This window comes from Jaculus jaculus, chromosome 7, assembly GCF_020740685.1.
Source record: "Jaculus jaculus isolate mJacJac1 chromosome 7, mJacJac1.mat.Y.cur, whole genome shotgun sequence".
Classification (NCBI taxonomy): Eukaryota; Metazoa; Chordata; class Mammalia; order Rodentia; family Dipodidae; genus Jaculus; species Jaculus jaculus.
In genome coordinates, this window is record NC_059108.1 from 112,766,925 (window position 1) to 112,790,006 (window position 23,082).

At 43.0% G+C, this 23,082-nt stretch overlaps 1 protein-coding gene across 1 annotated transcript in view; it reads right to left on the reverse strand.

Annotated features, from left to right (window-relative positions):
- Nucleotides 1-23,082, reverse strand: part of Armh4 (armadillo like helical domain containing 4) — a 114,967-nt gene that overhangs the window by 82,102 nt on the left and 9,783 nt on the right. The window lies entirely within an intron of this gene.

Genomic DNA, 23,082 nt, shown 5'->3' on the forward strand with positions numbered 1-23,082 from the left:
ATAGGAGTTTAACTTCAGGTAGTATGAACTTTTATTAAAACAGTGTATATTAGTAGTTAAGGCACTTGCCTGTGAAGCCTAAGGACCCATGTTCCACTCTCCAGGTTCCGTGTAAGCCTTGCACAAGGTGGTGCAAATGTACAAGGCTGTACACGCGCACTAGGTGATGCACGCGTCTGGAATTTCAGTGCAGTGGAGGCCCTGGCACACCAATTCTCCCTTCTCCCCTGCCCCTGCTCTCTTTAAAAAAAAAAAAAAAAAAAAAAGACAGTCTGTTGGGCTTTCATCAAAAAAAAAATGCATATTTACTAAGGAAGGAAACATCCTCAATTCTATGTCTAGAGGTCGTGAAAGACTTCTCTCTAGAAATTACACTGAAATACCAACAGAACTTAAAGGGACTTGTTCCCTCTCTTTAAATCTCATAATATTAAAGATGAGAGTTTATCACTTTGGCATTGGTTTCTTTCTATTCCTCCACATTCCTAAGTAGAATTCAACAATATTACATGAGAAGTAGATAAGCCCACTCTGGGATCTTGTTCTCCCCATAGAGGAGTGACCTAGGGAATGGAAGAATCTATCAACAGCCTCAACACAACTCTAAAGGGAACCAGAAGCTGGGATACTTAGAAAGGACAGTCACAAAAGCAACATGCAAGAAGACATCTTCATCATCATGAAAGTTACTGCTAGGGCCAGGTGTGGTGGCGCACGCCTTTAATCCCAGAACTCGGGAGGCAGAGGTAGGAGGATTGCCATGAGTTTGAGGCCACCCTGAGACTACAGAGTGAATTCCAGGTCAGCCTGGGCTAGAACAAGACCCTCCCTCGAAAAACAAAAAAAAATAAAAAAATAGTTAACATTGGGCTGGGGAGATGGCTCAGCTTGCTTGCAAAGCCTGATGGCATGAATTCAATTCCCTAGTAAGCCACTCAAAGCCAGATGCATAAAAGCGTGCATGTACCTGGAGTTTGTTTGCAGCTAGGGGAGGCCCTGATACACCCATACCTACCTTTCTCTGTGCTCGCTCTCGCTCGCTCTCTCTCTCTCTCTCTCTCTCTTTCTAATAAATAATTTTTTAAGTTAACATTTACAGTTGGTCATTTTTGGTGCTCCAAGCAGAATGGACAGAAGAGGCATAACCCTAGTTTGTTTGGTTCCCCCAATTTTAATTCTCTAGAAGTACTTCAAGGCCCCTCCGTACCATGGACACATCTCTAAAGCCTTTGATAAGCATCTGGAGTCCACTGAAGGTGTACTTTTGATCTCTCAGGATGTCAACACAGCAGTTAGACATTGTGGGCACTCTTGTGGAGCCAACATCCCATTGAAAGCTCAGGAGCTCCACTGTATTCGGGATACACAGTGAGGCATCAACCAAGGGCCTTGCCATGAGCCTACTAGGTTCTTCTCTTACATCCTTGCTTGACATCAATCTGATATCCTTGCTAATGCATCCACCATCAAGAATTCATATAGTCACCAACAGTGAAAATGCTGGCTGATGTGTAACCAAAAGCTCAGCATGGAGCTGGAGGGATGGCTTAGCGGTTAAGGTGTTTGCCTGCAAAGCCAAAGGACCCAGATTCAATCCCCCAGGACACATGTTAGCCAGATGCAAAAGGTGGCACATGCGTCTGGAGTTCGTTTGCAGTGGCTGGAGGCCATAATGCACCCATTCTCTCTTTCTCTCTCTACATCTTTCTCTCTGTCAAATAAATAAAAATTAAAAAAAAAAAAACCTCCACATGCAACAAGAACTAGGGTATGGCTCTGTATCAGTTTTCTGGGGTTGAGATGAACCAAAGCGTCTAAAAATTAAAACTGTACAGATTGGGGAGGTGGCTCCATGAATAATGTGTTTGCTACACAACTCGGAGTACCAGAGTTTGGAGCCCCAGAGCCTACATAAGAGGCAGAAGCCATGATGGCGTCAGTGTGCCTACGGTGAGAAGGGAGACAAAGACAGAATTTCCCAGAAGTTCCCAAATGGAACAGAGCAGAGAGGTAAGCAATGACTGTGTCTCAAAACAAGGTGGAAGGTGAAAACCAAACCCAAAGTCATCTTTCGACTTCCACATGCACGTCGTGGCACACACGGGCCTATACTAAAAAAAAATGAAACTGTACAATATTAAACAACACTTTCGGGTAGCAGATTGATGAAAGATGGTTGGTGATATTAAATGAGATGCCCACCCTCAAAGAGAAAAATTTCCTATTGCATGTGGCAGGGGAAAAAAACATGTCTAGACAGTTGCCTCTCTAATCCAATTCCATCTGTCTGGTCTCTAACAGATCATCTTAGCTGCTTTATAACCCACAGAAATATTTCTTCTCCTAAGGAAATCAAAAGCTTTGTGGGGACTGTCTCCAAACTTACATCATTAAATAAGCAGGAAGCAAATTTATAAGCTTTGTTCTACTTACAAGCATCTGGCCAAAGAACTATTACATCAAAGCACAGAATGAGCTTATTCAAACCCAAAATTCTTGCCTCTCTAGGATAGGCTGGTTTTCTCTGTTCATTACAAACATATCTCTCTATGGTTACCAAAATCTAACCTTTAATTTTGCTTAGGACTACAACATTAGTTGTTACAACATTCATTGGCCATTTCATAAGCAGATCCCACCAAAGGCATTCAGTATCCTTAACTTAGACATGTTTATGCCTCCAAAAGACAGACAGGATGCTATCATCTCCAGCTAGCTGTCATTAATGCATCACAGGTGGGGGAAAGAAGAGTGAGCATGCATCTCTGCTCTGGGAGAAGAACCAGAACATGAGCTTGTCCTCTCTGCCCTTGAATCTCTCAACAGCATTGCACCTATACCTTCTGCTGCCTTGGGCTAGCAATGATTCATTTGAATCTTCATCTTTTGTCTATTTATTCATCAGCTTTACATGGCAAAAAAAAAACAAAAAACTCTTTCAACTGGCTTCTTCTTCCCTTTTCTAAATTCAAAATGGAATTGAAAGCAAACAAATTGGTGCACGTGGAAAAGTAGAAGGATACCATGAATAGGGCAGTGTGTTGGTTACACTTCATTGCTAGGAAAAAAATACATGACCAAAAGCAACTTAAGAAAGAAAAGTCTGGTGAGGACAGCATGGCAGGAGCAGGAAGCCAGCATCACATCTTCACATCAGCAGGGAAGAAGTACAAAGAGAACAGCAAGTGGGGCGAGACTATAAGACTTCGAAGCTTGTCCCAGTGACATACTTTCTCCAGTACAGATCCACCTCCTAAAGATCCCACAACCTTCTCAAGCAGTTCAACCAACTACAGATTAAGTCGTCAGACATGTGAGTCTATGGGGGACATGTTACATTTAAACCTCCACAGACAGCTTTCCCAAGCTGTTCTGTGTTAGTTGTGCCCATGTCCCTCTGGAATAAAGCCCAGAGGCATCATTCTAAAAGAAGGAACATTTGCTGGCATGTGGGAACCTCTATATCAATATACACAAGTATATTTAAATTTGAATTTTGATTTTTTTTTTGAGAGAGAGAGAGAATGGGTGTCCCAAGGCCTGCAGCCATAGTGAACAAACACTAGACATCTGCACCCCCTGGGGTACGTGTGCCACATTGCGTGCCTTGCATCACTGTGCATCTAGCCATGTGGGACCTGGAGACTCAAACATGAGTGTTTAGGCTTTGCAGGCAAGCACCTTAACCACTAAGCCATCTCTCCAGCCCTTGAAATATTTTTAATGTTCTATTTTTATTTATTTATTTGAGAGAGAGAGAGGAATGAGAATGACAGGGCCTCTAGCTGCTGCAAACAAACTTCAGACGCATGCATCACCTCGTGCATCTGGCTTATAGGAGTCTTGGGAAATTGAACCTGGGTCCTTAGACTTCTCAGACAAGTGCCTCCAGCCAGAACGTTGAAATATTTTTAAGGGTTGCATCTAACATGGTTTTCACACATAAGTATGACTGAAGCCGTAGGGACAGCACTGCTTTCATATCCAGATTTTTTTTTAAGTGGGGCATGAAATTGAGTAAAGAAAAGCCAGAACACTTCAACTGGTTCTGAGGATATGAAGCCATCATCCAGCAGATGGCGCTCCAGGACTATATGTTGCTGAGATGCCTCAGCATTTTCTGACCTCCCACAAAATCCAGCATCCACTAAAAATCCACAATGCTGAGCAGACTTAGAATGTACTGAACCTCATTACGTTTCTAAAATCTGAAACATTCCTGATCTTACATGTTTATCACATATTAGAAATATATGAGAACATGTATGTATGTATGTATGTATGTATGTACGTACCACGAAGCTTAATAGCAAATACTAATACAACGAATGTAGAAACATACACCCGTAGCATGTGTACATCATCGAGCTACATAACATAACAAACCCCAGAGAATGCTCCGTTTCACTTAAGAACTAGGCTCCGCCATGGCCCTCCCCTTTCTTTCTTTCTTTTTGTTTGTTTGGTTGTTTGTTTCATTTTGTTTTGTTTTGTTTTCCAAGGTAGGGTCTCACTCTAGCCCAGGCTGTCCTGGAATTCATTTTATAGTCTCCAGCTGGCCTCGAACTCACAGTGATTCCTCCTACCTCTGCCTCCCAAGTGCTGGAACTAAAGGTGTGAGCCACCACGCCAGGCATCTGTCCTTTCTTAAGCCTTCTGCTGCTCACTAATATGCTACAAAACAACTGACATTTAGATGTTGGGACTTTTAAATCATACATTCTACTACAGTTCTTTCTTTTTTTTAAACCATTGTTCTTAATTTTTTTTACCATGTATATTTAAGCAAATGAAGATGAAATTTAATCACTATCTCACCAGTTATTAAAAAGGGTTTCAGGGCCAGGCATGGTGGCGCACACCTTTAATCCCAGAACTAGGGAGGCAGAGGTAGGAGGATCGCTGTGAGTTAGAGGCCACCCTGAGGCTACAGAGTGAATTCCAGGTCAGCCTGGGCTAGAGCGAGACCCTACCTCAAAAAAAAAAAAAGGCCAGGTGGAGGAGGCTTCAGAATACTCTAATCCTGATCACCCTTCCCTAATTTATGGCTTATTGTTATCCACTATCTTATGCAGAAAAAAATGGAACCTTTCTACTCTGTTGGTGGGAATGTAATCTGGTACAGCCCTTGTAGAAATCAGTGTGCAGGTTCCTGAGACAGCTAAAAATAGATTTGCCATATGACTCCACTATGCCGCTGACACTGAAAACCGATGGCAGAGGAAGTCATGAGCCCTAGGAGTGTTACACCTGCTGGTGGCTGGCTACGCGCGTACATAAATGCTCACCAAACTCTTAATGTTCATATTTTACTGCTACTCTCACTTTTGGTGGAGATGCTTCTCTTCTCAGATGGCGATGACCTTGGGATGACTCAGAAGGCACCACAGTGCTGAGAAGAAGTGACAGAGGAGTGCCCAGCACTGAAACATCTCTATCACATCTTCCAAGGCCCAGGGTCTATTGTGGAAAAGATGGGGGAAAGAATGTAAGAACCAAAGGAAGGGTAGGACTCCTTACAATATACTCTTCCAGATACAAAATGGTCTGGATATCCATGACCTCACAGTGCCTGGCTCTACTGAGGAGAGGGTAGAGTTAGGGTGACTGCACCCCTGAAAGTAAAAAAAAAAAAAGGCAGGAAAGCTTGCACTTGCTAGAAATCAAAGAACATCTGAGTTCTTATCCCTCTTGCCTAGTTCTGTAGAGCTGTTTTTTCCACAAACAGCCAGGACCCCTCCTGGGAAGGAGGTCTTTCATAAGATTTTAAGCATTGTGGTTGGTCAAGTTCAATCCCTAACCTCTTCCTGAGACAGCCCCTAGCCCTAACCAACCAGCTGGCCCTCTGGTTCACCTGATCTGGAAGACAGCCCACCCCCATAAGGTCATAAATACCTTCGCAAGGGGAAGGCAGCCCCTCCCTCCCCCCCTCCCTCCCTCCCTCCCTCCCTCCCTCTCTCTCCCTCTCTCTCTCTCTCTCTCTCTCACCACTTGGGAATTTCCAGCTGTGAGTGAGTTTTTCCCTCCACTGGGTCTGAGCTGGCTCAGCCCAGGCCCAGCTGGGAGGACCCCCCAGCCCTTACCCTCCACGTGGGTTCTTTATCCCCTCTAGCTCCCCACATAGCAGGAGCTCCTTGAACTTCCTTTTCTCTTTCTTTCCATGCTTTTTTCCAGGCCCTCCACATGGGATCTCTAGCCACGTGGGTGCCTTTCCTTAGCTCTACTTCCCTCAATAAATATAACAATTTAAATAATTATCCTCCTCAGTTTTCTTTTTTATTCAATTCTTTGACTAAAATTAAAAACAAGCCTAAGGTTTGGGGTGCAAGGACTTTCCTGGACCCTTAGTACCCCATTATACTTCTTACCCAAGACCATTATAACAGGAAGAAAAATGATGGCATCAAAATAAAAGATGGTGGCGGGCTGGAGAGATGGCTTAGCGGTTAAGCGCTTGCCTGTGAAGCCTAAGGACTCCAGTTCGAGGCTTGATTCCCCAGGACCCACGTTAGCCAGATGCACAAGGGGGTGCACGTGTCTGGAGTTCATTTGCGGTGGCTGGAAGCCCTAGTGTACCCATTCTCTCTCTCTATCTGCCTCTTTCTGTCTCTGTCACTCTCAAATAAATAAATAAATAAATGAACAAAAAAAAAATGTTTTTTTTTAAAGATGGTGGCACACACCTTTAATCCCAGCACTCAGGAGGCAGAAGTAGGAGGATCACCATGAGTTCGAGGCCACCCTGAGGCTACATAGTGAATTCCAGGTCAGCCTGGGCCAGAGTAAGACCCTACCTTGAAAAATAAAAAAAAAAAAAAGAGAGAGAGAGACTGATTGAGAGGGCTGGGGAATATAGTGGAGAGTGGAGTTGTGAAGGAGAAAGCGAGGGGGAGGGAATTATCATAGTCTGGTTTATTGTCTAGAATTATGGAAGTTGTCAATAATAATAAATAAAATAAAATCACCTTCACTCAAAAGATAAATTAAATATTGGTTAGGTTGATTTTGCCAAATACATATACAGGTAAATTTCCCCTTCAAAAACAACTGTGCAAGAGGATTACTGTGAGTTCGAGGCCAGCCTGAGACTACATGGTGAATTTCAGGTCAGCCTGAGCTAGAATGAGACCCTACCTCAAAAAAAAACTATGCAAAATGAGGGCTGGAGAGATAGTTCATCAGTTAAAGTCACTTGCTTGCAAAGCCTGATGGCCTGGGTTCAATTACCCAGTACCACACAAAGCCAGATGTACAAAGCAGTGTTTGCATCTGGAGTTTGTTGCAGTGGCAGGAGGCCCTGGACAACCCATTTCCTCTCTTTCATTCTCCGTGAGTTCGAGGCCACTCTGAGACTCCATAGTGAATTCCAGGTCAACCTGGGCTAGAGTGAGACCCTACCTCGAAAAAAAAAAAAAAAAAAGTTAATGAAACAGAAAAAGAATTTTAGCAGCATCCTCCATATCTTCAAGTGGCATTTGGCTTTAATCCCAGCACTCAGGAGGCAGAGTAGCCATGAGTTCAAGGCCACCCTGACACTAGATAGTGAATTCCAGGTCAGCCTGGGCTACAGTGAGACCCTACCTGGAAAAACCAAAAAAAAAAAAAAAAAAAGGTGTTAGGGGGCTGGGGAGATGAGATAACTTAGCAGTTAAAGGCCCTTACTTGCAAAGCCTCTGGCCAGAGTTCAATTCCCCAGTACCCACATAAAGCCAGATACACAAAGTGATACTAGCTGGGAGTTTATTTACAGTGGCAAGAGGCCTTGGGGCGCCATTCTCTCTCCCTCACCTCCTCTTAAATAAATAAATGAAAATTTTTTTTAAAGAATTTTTTTTAAAGTGCCTAATTTCAAGCTGAAATAAGCACCAGATGTCAGAAATAACTAAAACAGTAAAGAAGTCAGGCAGGAAGCACATTCAAGAGTCTTATAGAGCTGAAGAGATGGCTCAGCAGTTAAGGCACTTGCCTGTAAAGCCTAAGGACCTGAGTTTGATTCCCCAATACCCATGTAAAGCCAGATGCAGAAGGTGACACTTGTATCTGGACTTCATTTGCAGTGGCTAATGGCCCTGGCATGCCTATTCTGTCTCCCCTCTCTCTCTCTCTCTCTCTCTCTCTCTCTCTCTCTCTCTCTCTCTGCCTATTTCTCTCTCAAATAAATAAATATTTTTTAAAAGGAAGAGGCTGGGCTGGAGATATTGCTTAGTGGTTAAGGCATTTGCCTGCAAAGCCTAAGAACCCATGTTTGACTCTCCAGGTCCCACATAAATCAGACATACAAAGGTGAGGTAAGTGCAAGGTCACACATGCCCATTAGGTGGTGCAGGTATCTGGAGTTCAATTACAGTGGCTGAAGTCATAACACACAATTCTCTCTCTCTCAAAAAAAAAAAAAAAAAAAAAAGATTTAAAACAACAAGAGAGGCCTATAAAACCAGGCACTCAGTCTTGATTTTACCCAACACCCGGCACTGACAGACACTCCTGCACATGACTGGGCAGAAAGAGCTCACCTTCCTCGTAAGCAGCTTGTACAGAATTGAGTTGAGAGGTCACAAAGCTGATAGTCAATATTTAGGACCTCAAAGTCATTGAGGGCATGCAGAGGATAAAAATAAACAAAACAAGCCGGGCGTGGTGGCGCACGCCTTTAATCCCAGCACTCGGGAGGCAGAGGTAGGAGCATTGCTGTGAGTTTGAGGCCACCCTGAGACTCCATAGTGAATTCCAGGTCAACAAGGGCTGTAGCGAAACCCAACCGCGAAGAACCAAAATAAACAAATAAACAGAGGCCAACTGTGGTGCCAGGTACATGTAATCCCCGCACTCAGAAAGCTGAGGCAGAAGGATCATGAGTTCAAGGCCATCCTGGGCGACATTGCTAGACTCTGTCTCAAAAAATTAATTTAAAAAGGAGACATAAAGGGAAGAGAAAGGAAGGGAAGAGGGTACTTAATAGGTTGATATTGTATATATGTAAGTCCAATGATTGTGATGGGGAAGTAATATGATGGAGAATGGAATTTCAAAGGGGAAAGTGTGGGGGGAGGGAGGGAATTAACATGGGATTTTTTTTATAATCATGGAAAATGCTAATAAATTTTTTTTAAATTAATTAATTAGGCAATTAGAATAAGTAAAGTATCTAAGTCGATTGCCAACACTGAAACTATCAGAATATTTTGTGTAAAAATGAGAAGGCTCCGCTCATCTTGGAAAGAGTGACCTGACAAGAAAATGAAGCGTCTGAAGGAAAAGGTAAGGCAGGTGGGCTGTTCTTTCAACACACTCGCCACTTCCTGCTGTTTTCCACCCTTCTTTGCTTGCGTCATCAGCCTGGGCCCCAATCTGTGGTTACACAGACAGAGTGTGTTCCAATTAAGATCTAGTAGCACATGAAAAATGATGTGTAATTTTAAGGAAATGAGGAGATCCATCATAAAAGTAAGTTACATTATACTCTTACTCCATGTTCAAAAACATTAACGGGCTGGGGAGACGGCTCCGTGAATAAAACGCCTGCCATGCAAGCCTAAATGGCTGAGTTCAGATCCGCCCTCAGACGCCTAGGAAAAGCTAGAAACCATGGCAGGCTTCTGTGATCCTAGCTCTCCCACGGGCAAAATGGAAGACAGGAGCACGGTGAGGAGTTCCTGGGCCAGCTGGGCGGAGGAGCCCGGCAGTAAACACCACATCCTGCCTCACACGTGCTGGAAGGAGAGGACCAGACATCTAAAAGTTGTCCCCTGACTTCCACACGTGTGCCATGGCCTGGGGTGCCCTCACTCATGCACATGAACAGCCACACACACGTACACTGCACACACACCTTCCAAAACAACAACAAAAAAGACTAATGAAAAAGTCTTCATATCAAGAATGTTGGACTAGAGAGGTGGCTTGGCAGTTAAAGCCCTTGCCTGTGAAGCCTAAGGACCCAGGTTCAGTTCCCCAGTACCCACATCAGCCAGATGCACATGTATCTGGAGTTTGTCTGCAGTGGCTGGAGGCCCTGATGTGCCCATTCTGTCTTTGCATCTCTCTCTCTCTCTCCTCTCTCTCTCTCTCTCTCTCTCACACACACACATAAATAAATAAAATATTTTTTTAAAAAAAAGAATGTTGGGCTGGAGAGATGGCTTAGTGGTTAAGCGCTTGCCTGTGAAGCCTAAGGACCCCGGTTCGAGGCTCGGTTCCCCAGGTCCCACGTTAGCCAGATGCACAAGGGGGCGCACGCGTCTGGAGTTCGTTTGCAGAGGCTGGAAGCCCTGGCGCGCCCATTTTCTCTCTCTCCCTCTATCTGTCTTTCTGTGTCTGTCGCTCTCAAATAAATAAATAAAAAATGAACAAAAAATATTTAAAAAAAAAAGAATGTTACAAGGCTGGAGAGATGGTTTAGCGGTTAAGGCGTTTGCCTGTGAAGCCTAAGGACCCAGGTTCGAGTTCCCAGTACCCACATAAGCTAGATGCACAAATGGCACATGCATCTGGAGTTCATTTGCAGTGGCTAGAGGCCCTAGTTCGCCCATTTCCCCCCCCATCTCTCTATGTATCTTTCAAATAAATAAAATGAATGAGAATGTTACGTGCAAGATCGCAATCTTCACAAGCCAAGAGGTAGAAACAAGGTCAGTGTTTTCAGATGAGGAAATTGATATCAAAAGATTTGTAATACTTTGATAAAGAGTTGTTGCTTTTCATGGTGGAGCCACGACTTGAACTCAGGTGTGAACATTTTGACACTAAAAGCAGAATTTTCTATTATTAGACTCTACTACTCATGGTGTGTGGGGGGAGGGTGCTCTGAAAGGGCTCACAGAGCGGAAGTTTGAACAGAACTGTCTCCTGTCCTCTTAATTTTAACTTTATCACCCTCTGTTTATGGAGCAGTACATCTCTGGATATTATCTGTCTAGAACGCAACGCATGAGCCTGCCGTCATGCAGGTATATTTCTTGTGCAGTGAGAACAACATTTTACTGCCTAGAAGTAAGTTAGGCTTCTAACAGGGACATAATTTCCTCTGAAAGGTGGAACGTACCTGCAGTTAAATCCTGGGTCATCAAAGGACTTTAACCTTCAGCCTAGGACAGGCTGTGTGTGTGGGGGGGGGGGGGGGGGTAGTGATGGGAATCATTACTGGGCAGCGGGCCCTAGGAAAAAATTTTCAACTTGACCTTGCTAAGCTCATCCACATGAAGCTGCAGATGAGAAGGAGAAAATAAGAATTTACCTTCTAGATATCAAACAAGCTGAGAGCTGAGGTGCCCAGAAGCCTGGCAAGGAACCTCAACATTTTTTTTTCCCCACTGTGTTTCAAACAGAACATAGAAACCTTCTGAGACTGCCTAGGAAGGGTCAGAAGCCAGGTGCCCGGGCTTGTCACCTACGGAAGGCGCCCAGAGAAAGCTGCGCCTGGTGAGGCTGACTCGTCCTGGGTTGCTTTTACTTCTTTGGCTTGCTTTATATCCCCTCAGGTTTGAGGCTAACATGTTTTTTATATAAATCTCTAGTAATTTCAGTCAGAAAGGGATGAAAGAAATTCTATCTATTTCTGAGCCAAAGGTGTAATGGAAACTGGAACCCTCGCCCCGCAGGTGAAGCAGATCCCTTGAACAAACCCAAGGGAGCATGTCGAGGCCCCGCCCACCTGGACAGTCTCCTACTGCTGAAGCCCTGGGGACTTCCAGAGCCAGCTTTGTCTGGAATTGTCAGTGTCAAGTCTGGTTGGCTCTAGAAGGAGGCACGAAACATGGCAGAATCTGCTTAGGTCTTTTGGGACAAATTTAATGTTTCTAAGTTTGTGACATTTTTTAAAATTTTATAAAGGCATTTAAATAAATACACTACATTTTTAGTTTAATCGGGGCTATATGTGGATTTAAATGTTAGGATGCAATATGAGGCAGGTGTTCACACCTATAATCCCAGAAGTTGGGAGGCTGATAGAAAAGGATTGCCATGAGTTCAAGACTAACCTGGGCTACATAGGTCCAAGCCAGTCTAAGCTACAAATTGAGACTCTGTCTCAAAAAAAAAAAGAAGGAAGGCAGGGAAAGAAAATCAGGCAGGCAAGTAAACAAAACCAAAAAAGGAATATGCAGGTTGGAGAGATGGCTTAGTGGTTAAGCACTTGCCTGTGAAGCCTAAGGACTCCCGTTCAAGACTCAATTCCCAGGACCCACATAAGCCAGATGCACAAGGTGGTGCACACGTCTGGAGTTCATTTGCAGTAGCTGGAGGCCCTCGTGTGCCCATTCTCTCTCTTTCTCTCTCTCCCTCTTTGTCTGTCTGTCGCTCTCAAATAAATAAAATAAAAACAAATCTTAAAAAAAACTTAATGCTTATGGATACAGTCAGATGCAGAGCAAGTGATGCTGTCATCACATTATTTACAGATGTTTTAGGTTTGTATTCGTTTTTACTCCAACACAAGAAAATTCTTACATTTACGCAAATAAAGGAATACTTAAATATGACCATCCTCATGTTAAAAATCCTTCAAGGATGCCTGAAAATATCTAAATTACTTTGAAATCTCTGCAACCCAACCCATTAAACACATCTAAGCTGCATGTTCACTTCGCCTGCACTAAAGCCACCACCCATAGGAAGCTCTGCTTGGAACAAGTCCCCACAGACACTCCCAGTCGGGAAATATGAACCCAGATCAGTCACTCGGAACAAATCCTTTTGCCTGGGACCTGAGCATCGCCCTCAAGAGAAACACAGTGACGCTCCCGATAAATCAGAGATTTGTTCTAATACAGAGCACCTGGCTGCCTCTTCTGTAATGAAAAGCTGCCACTCCTATTATTAAAAGCTAGGCTTAAAGGATAATTCATCTAACCAATAAACTACATTAGAAAAATGTGCTTGGGGCTGGAGAGATGGCTCAGCAGTTAAGGCACTTGCCTGAAAAGCCTAATGACTCAGGTTTGATTTTCTAGTGCCCAACCCACATAAAGCCAGAGGCACAAAGAGGCATATACATCTGGAGTTCATTTGCAGTGGCTGGAGGTACTGGTGCACCCATTCTCTCTGTCTCTCTTCTATATCCCTCTGCTTGCAAATAAATAAAAAGGAAAATGGGCTTAATCACATGCCTGTAAGGTAATTTATAAGTAGTGCCATACATGGGGTATCTATTTACCACCCTTTAAATATTTTCCATATTTTTGACTTTGTCACACTATATTTCATTTTTCTCTTTTATTTTACCCACAATTATATATATTTTATATATATATATATACTATTTTTTTTTTTTTGGTTTTCCAAGGTAGGGTCTCACTCTAGCTCAGGCTGACCTGGAATTCACTATGTAGTATCAGGATGGCCTCGAACTCATGACAATCCTCCTGCCACCACGCCTGGCTTCACACAACTATATTTTTATAAGTATCAACCAAATGATAAACGCATATGTACGAATTCATATGCACATATGTATGAGCATATATACATGCAAATCTATACATGCATACACATATATGAGCATATGTATCGTGATGTCCACATTTCTCTAGGCTGGAGCTAATGTCTACCCTCACCCCAGTCCTTTGACACATTTTTGGTGATACTTTCACCTTCTGCCTTACAGTTTTGTTATCTGTACACCTACTTTACATCTTCTATTAAAATTTGGGCACTCTATCTGGTTGTGTTGGTGCATACCTTTAATCCCAGCACTTGGGAGGCAGAGGTAGAAGGATCACTAAATCTGAGGCCAGCCTGAGACTACATAGTGAACTCCCGGTCAGCCTGGGCTACAGCGAGACCCTACCTCAAAAAAAAAAAAAAAAAAAATCTGGTCACCTATGCTCTTGTTAAGTCAAGATCCAGCCCTGTTGTTCTTTATATTACTTGAATTAATAAGTATTTTCCAGATGGATATGTAAATGAATGAGTAAATCAGGTTGCTGAATATATACAGATCTAAACTCCTTCTTCCTCATGAGTATGTTGATAAGAGTAACTAAGGATGGGCATGCTGAGCAGAATGGGCTGGACAGGAAAAGTGCACTAAAAAAGCAGATGGAAGGAATCGGCTCTACAGCCATGCTTCCTTCCTTGTGATTATACTGACCCAGGAGCTCCCTGTGGTAAGACAGCATACCAGAGCTCTAGACTAAACCTCAGTTGTCTCCCTTCAACCATAACTCTATGGCAGTGCAGCATGATAATGATTTTAAATATTTTGGAAATACCAGTGACCAAATGAGCATTGCCAGCAAACATCTGATGGCTGCTCTGAGTGCTAAAAAACTGACTTGCCACCCTAAAGGGCAAGCAGCTGCTCAGGACAGACTGTCATAAGTGCCAAAGAAAGCACAATGAGTCCAGGACAAGACAAGAAGGTGACTTAACCATGACAACCAATAAGTCATGAGACCACCAATTCTGGAGGCTCCAAAAATCTGTCATTTAGGACATGTGAAAATGATGCAGAGATGAAAATAAGGGGAAATGCTCATCATTCCCTAACATGTGGCAGACTTGGATGTTTTGTGTGTTCAGATTAATAGTGATCAAATTGCTTCTTACATTTAATTTCTATTGTTTCTGCTAAAACCGGCATCCTGGTAGGAGGAGTTGCCATTTAATTCCCCATGAAAATCATCCAGCATATTCGACCAACTAGTCTTTCCTACATCCTCCCCACCTTTTATCATTCAGATTCGCTGTTACTGAAGCAAAGCAAGTCAGAATCCAAAGCATTTCCAAAAACAGAAACCAAAACTTGTGTCTGTTTTTTGTGTCCGTTTTTATGTATGTATGTATGTATCCGCATGCACACATCAGGGTCTCTTGACACTGTGAACAAACCCCAAGTGCTAATACCACTTTAAAAAGTATTTCATTTATTTATTAGACAGGGAGAGAGAGAATGGGCTTGCCAGGACCTCCAGCCACTGCAAACAAACTCCACAGGCATGTACATCTGGCTTTACATGGGTACTGGGGAATCGAACCTGGGTTCTAAGGCTTCACAGGCAAGTTCCTTAACCACTAAGTCATCTCTACAGTCCTGTACCACTTTATTTATTTTATTTTATTTATTTATTTATTTTGGTTTTTTGAGGTAGGGTCGCACTCTAGCCCAGACTGACCTGGAATTCACTATGTAGTCTCAGAGTGGCCTTGAACTCACAGTGATCCTCCTACCTCTGCCTCCTGAGTGCTGGGATTAAAGGCATGTGCCACCATGCCTGGCTCCCTATACCACTTTTTGCATCTGGCTTATATGGGTGGCTTGGGAGTGGAACCATCTTCCCAGCTCGCCATGCCGGCCCACACACATGCATTCTTAACATCCAGTAAGCCCTATTAACCTCAAACCACAGTATCACAAGGAGTAAATGACAGTTCAAATATAACACAGCATATGATCAACATTACATCTCACACAGTAGCTACCAAAGTGAGCCACATGAACTTGGTCCTATAAATGGACCATCGAGATGACATTTTTTTGTTTTGTTTTTTTGTTTTGTTTTGTTTTGTTTTTCGACGTAGGGTTTCACTCTAGCCCAGGCTGACCTGGAATTCACTATGGAGCCTCAGGGTGACTTCGAACTCTCGGCAATCCTCCTACCTCTGCCTCCCAAGTGCTGGGATTAAAGGCGTGCGCCACCACGCCTGGCTCGAGATGACGTTTTTGAATGCTCTGTCATCCATCCATTCTAGCTGTCATTTGAGTTGAAAGGCCAATGAGACTAAGAAAATACTCTGAAAATGAGTACTTTCTAGGAAAACAAGAAATAACAATTTGTGAATTATAGGGCAGGTGATGGCAGCTGCTTCCCTGTTACAGTGGCACGAGCCCTTCAGTGTCCTTGGTAGAGCTTTAAAGAGTACTATAAAAATTGTACCTTAAGGCCACTTTAACAGCACACTTCCCAATTTGTTTCTAACTGACCAATAAGAAAGTGACAAGTTAGCTGGGTGTGGTGGTGCACGCCTTTGATCCCAGCACTCGGGAGGCAGAGGTAGGAGGATCTCCGAGAGTTCGAGGCCATCCTGAGACTACATAGTGAATTCCAGGTCAGCCTGGGCTAGAGTGACACCCTACCTCAAAAAAAAAAAAAAAAAAAAGACAATTTTAAAAAGTCATAAAAATTAAATAAAAAGTTTTTGAAAAAAGAAAGAGACAATGCATGTTGACTTTAATACTAACTACAAGACCCCCATGTGGCCAAAAATATTGCAATCACTAGAAGTTTTCAAACAAGACTTTCTCACGAAATTCCTGTGCATCAGTAGAGAGAATCCCTAGGAAGAGTCAGAACTGAGATGCGCAGATGAAGGGCGGAGGCGGAAGCCACTGCCTGCTCTGCTCACTAGAGGAAATGAAGAGGCGCATGTACTCGGGAGGTGCTCTCTGAGAGCAGCAGAAAACGTTCGTGAGAGGAGACACCCCCACGCGGCGTGTCCACACAAATACACGCTAGTGCCAGAAAACGGATCCCACTGAAACCCTAAACCACGAGTGACCGAATACTGTCAGCTTTCTGCTCCATGTCTGCTGCCAGGCTAGAGAGATGTCAAAAGCATTATTATTTAAAATCTAAATAAAAAGACAAAAATGGGCCGGGTGTGGTGGTGCACACCTTTAATCCCAGCACTCAGGAGGCAGAGGTAGGAGGATCACCATGAGTTTGAGGCCACCCTGAGACTACATAGTGAATGCCAGGTCAGCCTGGACTAGAGTGAGACCCTACCTTGAAAACCAAAAACTACAAAATAAAGACAAACATGGTTTACAAAAAGCAAAAGCAAGGATAGTGCTGGAGAGATGGCTCAGTGATTAAGGCACATGATTGCTTGCAGTGGCTAGAGGCCTGGCATGCCATTCCCTCCCCCTCCCCATCTCTCTCCCTGAAAATATATTTTTAAAGGCAAGGATAGGGCTAGAAAGAAGGCTTAATGGTTAAGGTGCTTGCCTGTGAAGCCTAAGGACCCAGGTTTGATTCCCCAGAACTGATATAAGCCAGATGCACAAGGGGGAAAATGCATCTAGAGCTCATCTGCATTGTCTGGAGTCCCTGGCATGCCCATTCTCTCTCTCTCTATCTATCTGCCTCTTTCTGTCCCTCTCTGTCATAAATAAATAAATAGGAAAAAAGGGGGTAGAAGGCAAGGTTAGGTCTGGAGAGAATGCTCAGCGGTTAAGGCACTTGACTGTAAAGCCTAATGACCCAAGTTTGATTCTCCAGTACCCATGTAAAGCCAGATGCATAAAATGACACATGCGGGCTGGAGAGATGGCTTAGCAGTTAAGCGCTTGCCTGTGAAGCCTAAGGACCCCGGTTCGAGGCTCGGTTCCCCAGGTCCCACGTTAGCCAGATGCACAAGGGGGCGCACGCGTCTGGAGTTCGTTTGCAGAGGCTGGAAGCCCTGGCACGCCCATTCTCTCTCTCTCCTTCTACCTGTCTTTCTCTCTGTGTCTGTCGCTCTCAAATAAATAAATTTTTAAAAAATGACACATGCATCTGGAATCCATTTGCAGCGGCTGGAGGACCTGGCACTCCCATTCTGCCTGTTTGTCTCTCTTCCACACACCTCTCTCTCTCTCTCTCTCTCTCTCTCTCTCTCTCTCTCTCTCTCTCTCTCTGCTTGCAAATAAATAAATAAAAATATTTCTTTAAAAAAGTAAGGATAAAACAGTTACTAAAGGAAAAAAAACTACAGCTGAAGGGTATAGTTGGTCTTACATTCAAATGACATTTTTGAAAAGCTAAATACAGTTTCTCTGTTGGCTACCAAGAAGTTAAAAATATTTCTATATGTTCAAAAGGGTAATCAGGGCTGACGATGTGGCTCAGCTGGTATGGTGCTTGCCTTGCATGCACAAGCCCTGAGTTTGATCCCCAGTATTATATATTAAATCCCCAGTATATTAAAAGGGACATCATGATACACTCTTGTGATCCCAGCACTTGGGAGTTAAGAGACAGGATGACCAGAAGTTTAAGGTCATCTTTAGCTATGTAGGAAGTTTGAGGGTAGACTGGTCTACCTGAGGCCTTATTCTCAAAAGAAGATAAAAACCTTACTTTTTCATGGATTTCTATGGTTTTATATTGTATGTATATTAACTTGTAACTAATGAACTAAATAAGGGCTGGAGAGATGGATCAGCAGTTAAGGTACTCGCCCATAAAGTCTAACTACTGGAGTTCAATTCCTCAGTACTCATGTAAAGCCAAGTGAAAAAGTAGCATATGCGTCTAGAGTTCATTTGCAGCAGTAGCTAGAGGTCCTGGTGTGCCCATTCTCTCACTTTCTCTCTGCCAGGCATGGTGATGCATGCCTTTAATCCCAGCACTTGGGAGGGAGAGGTAGGAAGATCACTGTGAATTCAAGGCCAGCCCAAGACTACATAGTGAATTCCAGGTTAGCCTGGGCTAAAATGTGACAATAAAAAGGCACTCCTCCAACAAATCAATTACTATAAGTGTGTTCCATTATCTGCATTTATAACAAAATTCTTGATCCATTTATTACATGCAAAGCTTGTAATAAACGGGACTTTTTTATTTTTGGTTTTTCAATGTAGGGTCTCGCTCTAGCCCAGGCTGACCTGGCATTCACTATGTAGTCTCAGAGTGGCCTTAAACTCATTGTGATCCTTCTACCTCTGCCTCCCGAGTGCTGGGATTAAAGGCATGTGCCACCGCACCTGGCTTTATAAACAGTACTGAAACAGATGAGAGAGGCAAGGCATGTGTCTAGAGTAATGGCATGGGTCTCAACATGATGCTCACAGAAAGACATGAACTAGGACCAGTCATAACAAGAACCTGTTCTCAAGATTGGGATACGAGCATTTCCTTATCTCCTACAGCAGAGCAATGAACTAACCCTGAGTCACCCTGGGACAGCCCATTCAGTTGCCTCTATTTGATCAGCCCCATGGTAAGCACCTTGGGCTTCCCATTTCCAGATATTAGCTGAGGAGTAATATTACCTGGATGAAAAGGAAGAATCACAAAATCTTTAGAAATCCCACATATTCTTAAAAACCTAGTACCTGGAATAAATACACACACAGTAGAGTTTTCTGCACATTGAAGTATAGTTTTTTTTTGGTTTGCACATGTATTAATATTCAGTTAGAGAAGGAAATGAATTTGTAGAGAGACATTGTCCAAAAATTAACTGACACAATTACAAATAAATAAATGTATATACAAATTTTGCCGATTTTCTCTTTGGAATAAAAGCTGCAACATTTGTAAGTGGGCTGATTGCATATGCCTTTAATCCCAGTACTCAGGAGACAAAGGTAAGAGAATTGCAGTGAGTTTGGGGTCAACCTAGACTACAGTGAAACCCTGCCTCAAAGAAAAATTACATTTGTATTTCAAACATTTATATTTCAAAAATGCTGAATACAGCCCTAGTAATTATACCTGAGTTAAGTATAGTATCTTTAAAAAAATTACTCTTTAAAAAAAAATAATACAATGAAGTAAAATGTTTCAGGTAAGGTGAAAGATAAACCATTATCCCTTCAAAAGTCAAACTTTTTTTTTGAAGAGGTAAAAGAAAGATTACTGAAATAAGCACTTGGTGGGATGCACTGGCAAAGACAGGCTTTCTTCAGTGACTAAGAGCAAACAAAGCATGCCAACACTTCCCACTCTACCAATTCCTATCACTTGGTAAGGGCTGCAGTGACGTGGAATGTCTGCCCTCTACACTAGCCAGCAAGCTCTGGAAGTGGACGCCCCTCTGTTCTGTGCCAAACTGTGTCCCCCCAAGAGATGCATACAAGTCCTACCCAGTAGTACCTACGAATATGATTGCAATTACAAACAGGGTCTTGGCAGTTGTAAAGCAAGTTAAAGGAAACCATTGGGGTAGTCCCCAGTCCAAGGACTACTGTGTGAACAAGACAAATTTGAGAGCAGAGACAAAGAGAGAAGGCAGCCATGTGAAGAAAATGGGGCTGTGCTACCATAAGCCAAGGAACTTCTGGAGGTAGCAGGAGTTGGGGGGGGGGGGCAAAGGCAGCTCCTCCTTGGAGGCTTCCGAGGGAGCATGACCTTGCGACATCTTGCTTTGCAATTGCCAGGCTCTAGAGCGTCATAGGAACTGGTTTCTGTTACTTTAAGACACCAGCCCGTGGTACTTTCTTATGGAAGACCCAGAAACCAACGCTCCTTCTTAGTCATCATACGGGCAAGATACAGATGATGAGGGAGGGAACTGTCCTGTTTAGACTGTATGGTTTGTATTGGTTCTCAAGTTTTTTTTGTTTGGTTTTGTTTGTTTTTCAAGGTAGAATCTCACTCTAACCCAGGCTGATGTGGAATTCACTATGTACTCTCAGGGTGGCCTCGAACTCACAGTGATTCTCCTACTTCTGCCTCCCAAATGCTGGGAATCAAGGCGTGTGCCACCATTCCTGGATTGATTCTCAATTTCATAGGACCTAGAATCACCTATGAGGAACTATCTTGATTAGGTTAACTGAGGTGGGAAGACTGAACTTAACTGTGTATGGGGGTAGGGGCCGTGATGGGGGAGGGGTATCCTGGACTGTATAAAAAGGAGAGAGCTGGCTGAGCAGCAGGATTAATTAATCAGTGTCAACTTTGTCCCTGTGGATGTGATAATGTGAGCTCACTTCTTGCTCCAGCTATACTTGCCACAACATGACAGACTTTACCCTCTGGAACTATAAACTGAAATACACCCTTTTTTGCCATTAACTACTTCTTTTTCTCTATTTTTTTATTGTTTATTTTTATTTATTTATTTGAGAGTGACAGACAGACAGAGAGAGAAATAGGCAGATAGAGAGAGAGAATGGACACACCAGGACCTCCAGCCACTGCAAACAAACTCCAGACGTATGTGGCCCCTTGTGCATCTAGCTGACCTGGGTCCTGGGGAACCAGGGTTCTTAGGCTTCACAGGTGAGTGCTTAATCGCTAAGCCATCTCTCCAGCCCTGCCATTAACTACTTCTTGTTGGGCATTTTGTCCCAGCAACAAGAAAGTAACTGATATATGCTGATTTGAGCTAGTAATTATCTTATCAAGGGTGTCTAATATGGACATGCCCCTTTCCATCTCCCATTAAGAAAAATATTTCAGGGCTGGACGGATGGCTTAGTGGTTAAGGCACATGCCTGCGAAGCCTAAGGACCCAGGTTCAATTCTCCAGGTCCCACGTAAGCCAGATGCACATGGTGGTGTATGCGTCTGGAGTTCATTTGCAGTGGCTAGGCTAGACTGGCATGCCCATTCTCTCCCTCCCTCCCTCTCTCTCTCTCTCCCATCTCTGTCTCTAATAAATAAATAAAAATAAATCTTTAAAAAGAAAAATACTTCAGACCTCTGAAGAAACGGTCCTACCTCTTCATGGGAAACATTAAAATAACAAGATTAAAACTATCATTAAATAAACATTCATATTTTGAAGATGGTCTCATATATCCCAGGCTGCTTCAAATTTTCTATGTAATCAGGACGACCTTGAACATCTAATCCTGCTGCCTCTACTTCCCAAGTGCTGGGATCATAAGTGTGCAGCACCATGCCTGACTTTATGCAGTGCTGGGGAATCAAACCCAGGGCTTTGTGCATGCTAGGCAAACACTTCATCCGAGCTACATCCCCCACCATAAGCAGACAGCCAAAGCTGGGAAAGTAAAAGTCATTTGTCAACACATCACAGAGATTAAGACTTGAAAAGCAGCTGAGCCATGGTGGTGCATACCTGTAATCCCAGCACTTAAGAGAGTGAGGTAAGAGGATTGTGAGGTAAAGTCCAGCCTGGGCTAGCAAGACCCTGTCTGAAGATAAAGAAAGAAGAATACTTGAAAGGCAGCTAAAGACAACTTGGCATCACTAATACACTGCTCTAGACAAGAATAAATTCTCTCCCCCTGGGTATAATTCTGTGGTCGAATCCAATGCTTTTCCTGTCAAGCTCAAACTATACTTTATTCCCGTGCAGAGTGGCAAAACACATTGAAAATGGAGGCCCTTAACACATGCAGGAATCTTTTGGGTCCATCTCTTTAAATACGTGTAGCCTTTTCAGTTTTCCAAGAAATAAGATGTATCAGCATAAAATTAATTGTGATTTTTGTAACATTTTAAATATATTATTTATTTATTTATTTGAGAGAGACAGAGAGAAAGAATGGGCATGCCAGGGCCTCCAGCCACTGCAAACGAACTCCAGACACATGTGCCTCCTTGTGCATCTGGCTTATGTGGGTACTGGGGAATCGAACTGGGGTCCTTTTGGCTTTGCAGGCAAGTGCCTTAACCGCTAAGCCATATTCTCTAGCCCCTAATTGTGATTTGTTTTTAACATATGCTAATTAAACATAAATTGTATGCTCAGTATTGAGGAGAAATAACAGGCTAATCCAAAATTTTGTCTGAAACCCAACAATGTCACAGAATATTTTTTAACTAAAAAATGCCTTTCAAAAACCTTGATGAGAATCATAATTTAGATCAAATCTGACAAAATATGTTCTCAAAAAGAAGCTGAAATTAAATTATGTGGAAGAAAGGAACTCAAACCCTGGGACATCTTAGGCACACCAGGAAAATTCTAACATATTTCAATACAACTGTTGTCATCTACTAAATTTAGAAATTACTGCAGTTTCACAAGCATATATTATTCACAAATATAATTTTTTCTTTGATTTAATGAGTCTTGCCAAGTAGAGCTGTCATCTCCAACTCAGGTTAACAAGGAAACCTGCTTTTTCCAGATGGCATCATGGGGAGCAGACAGTTACATGAGACAATGAACTCAGAGCCACGTGGTGTCTGTCTTCCTGTGTTGGGCAAGAGGTGTTAGCCTCTCAATTCACATTCAGCTTTCTCTCAAGCCAGCATTTTACTGTGGAGCTCTCCAAGCTACTCTTTTTTTAAAAAAATAAATTTATTTATTTACTTATTTATTTATTTGAAAGTGACAGGCAGAGAGAGAGAGAGAATGGATGCGCCAGGGCCTCCAGCCACTGCAAACAAACTCCAGATGCGTGTGCCCCTTGTGCATCTGGCTTACGTGGGTCCTGGAGAATCGAGCCTCGAACAG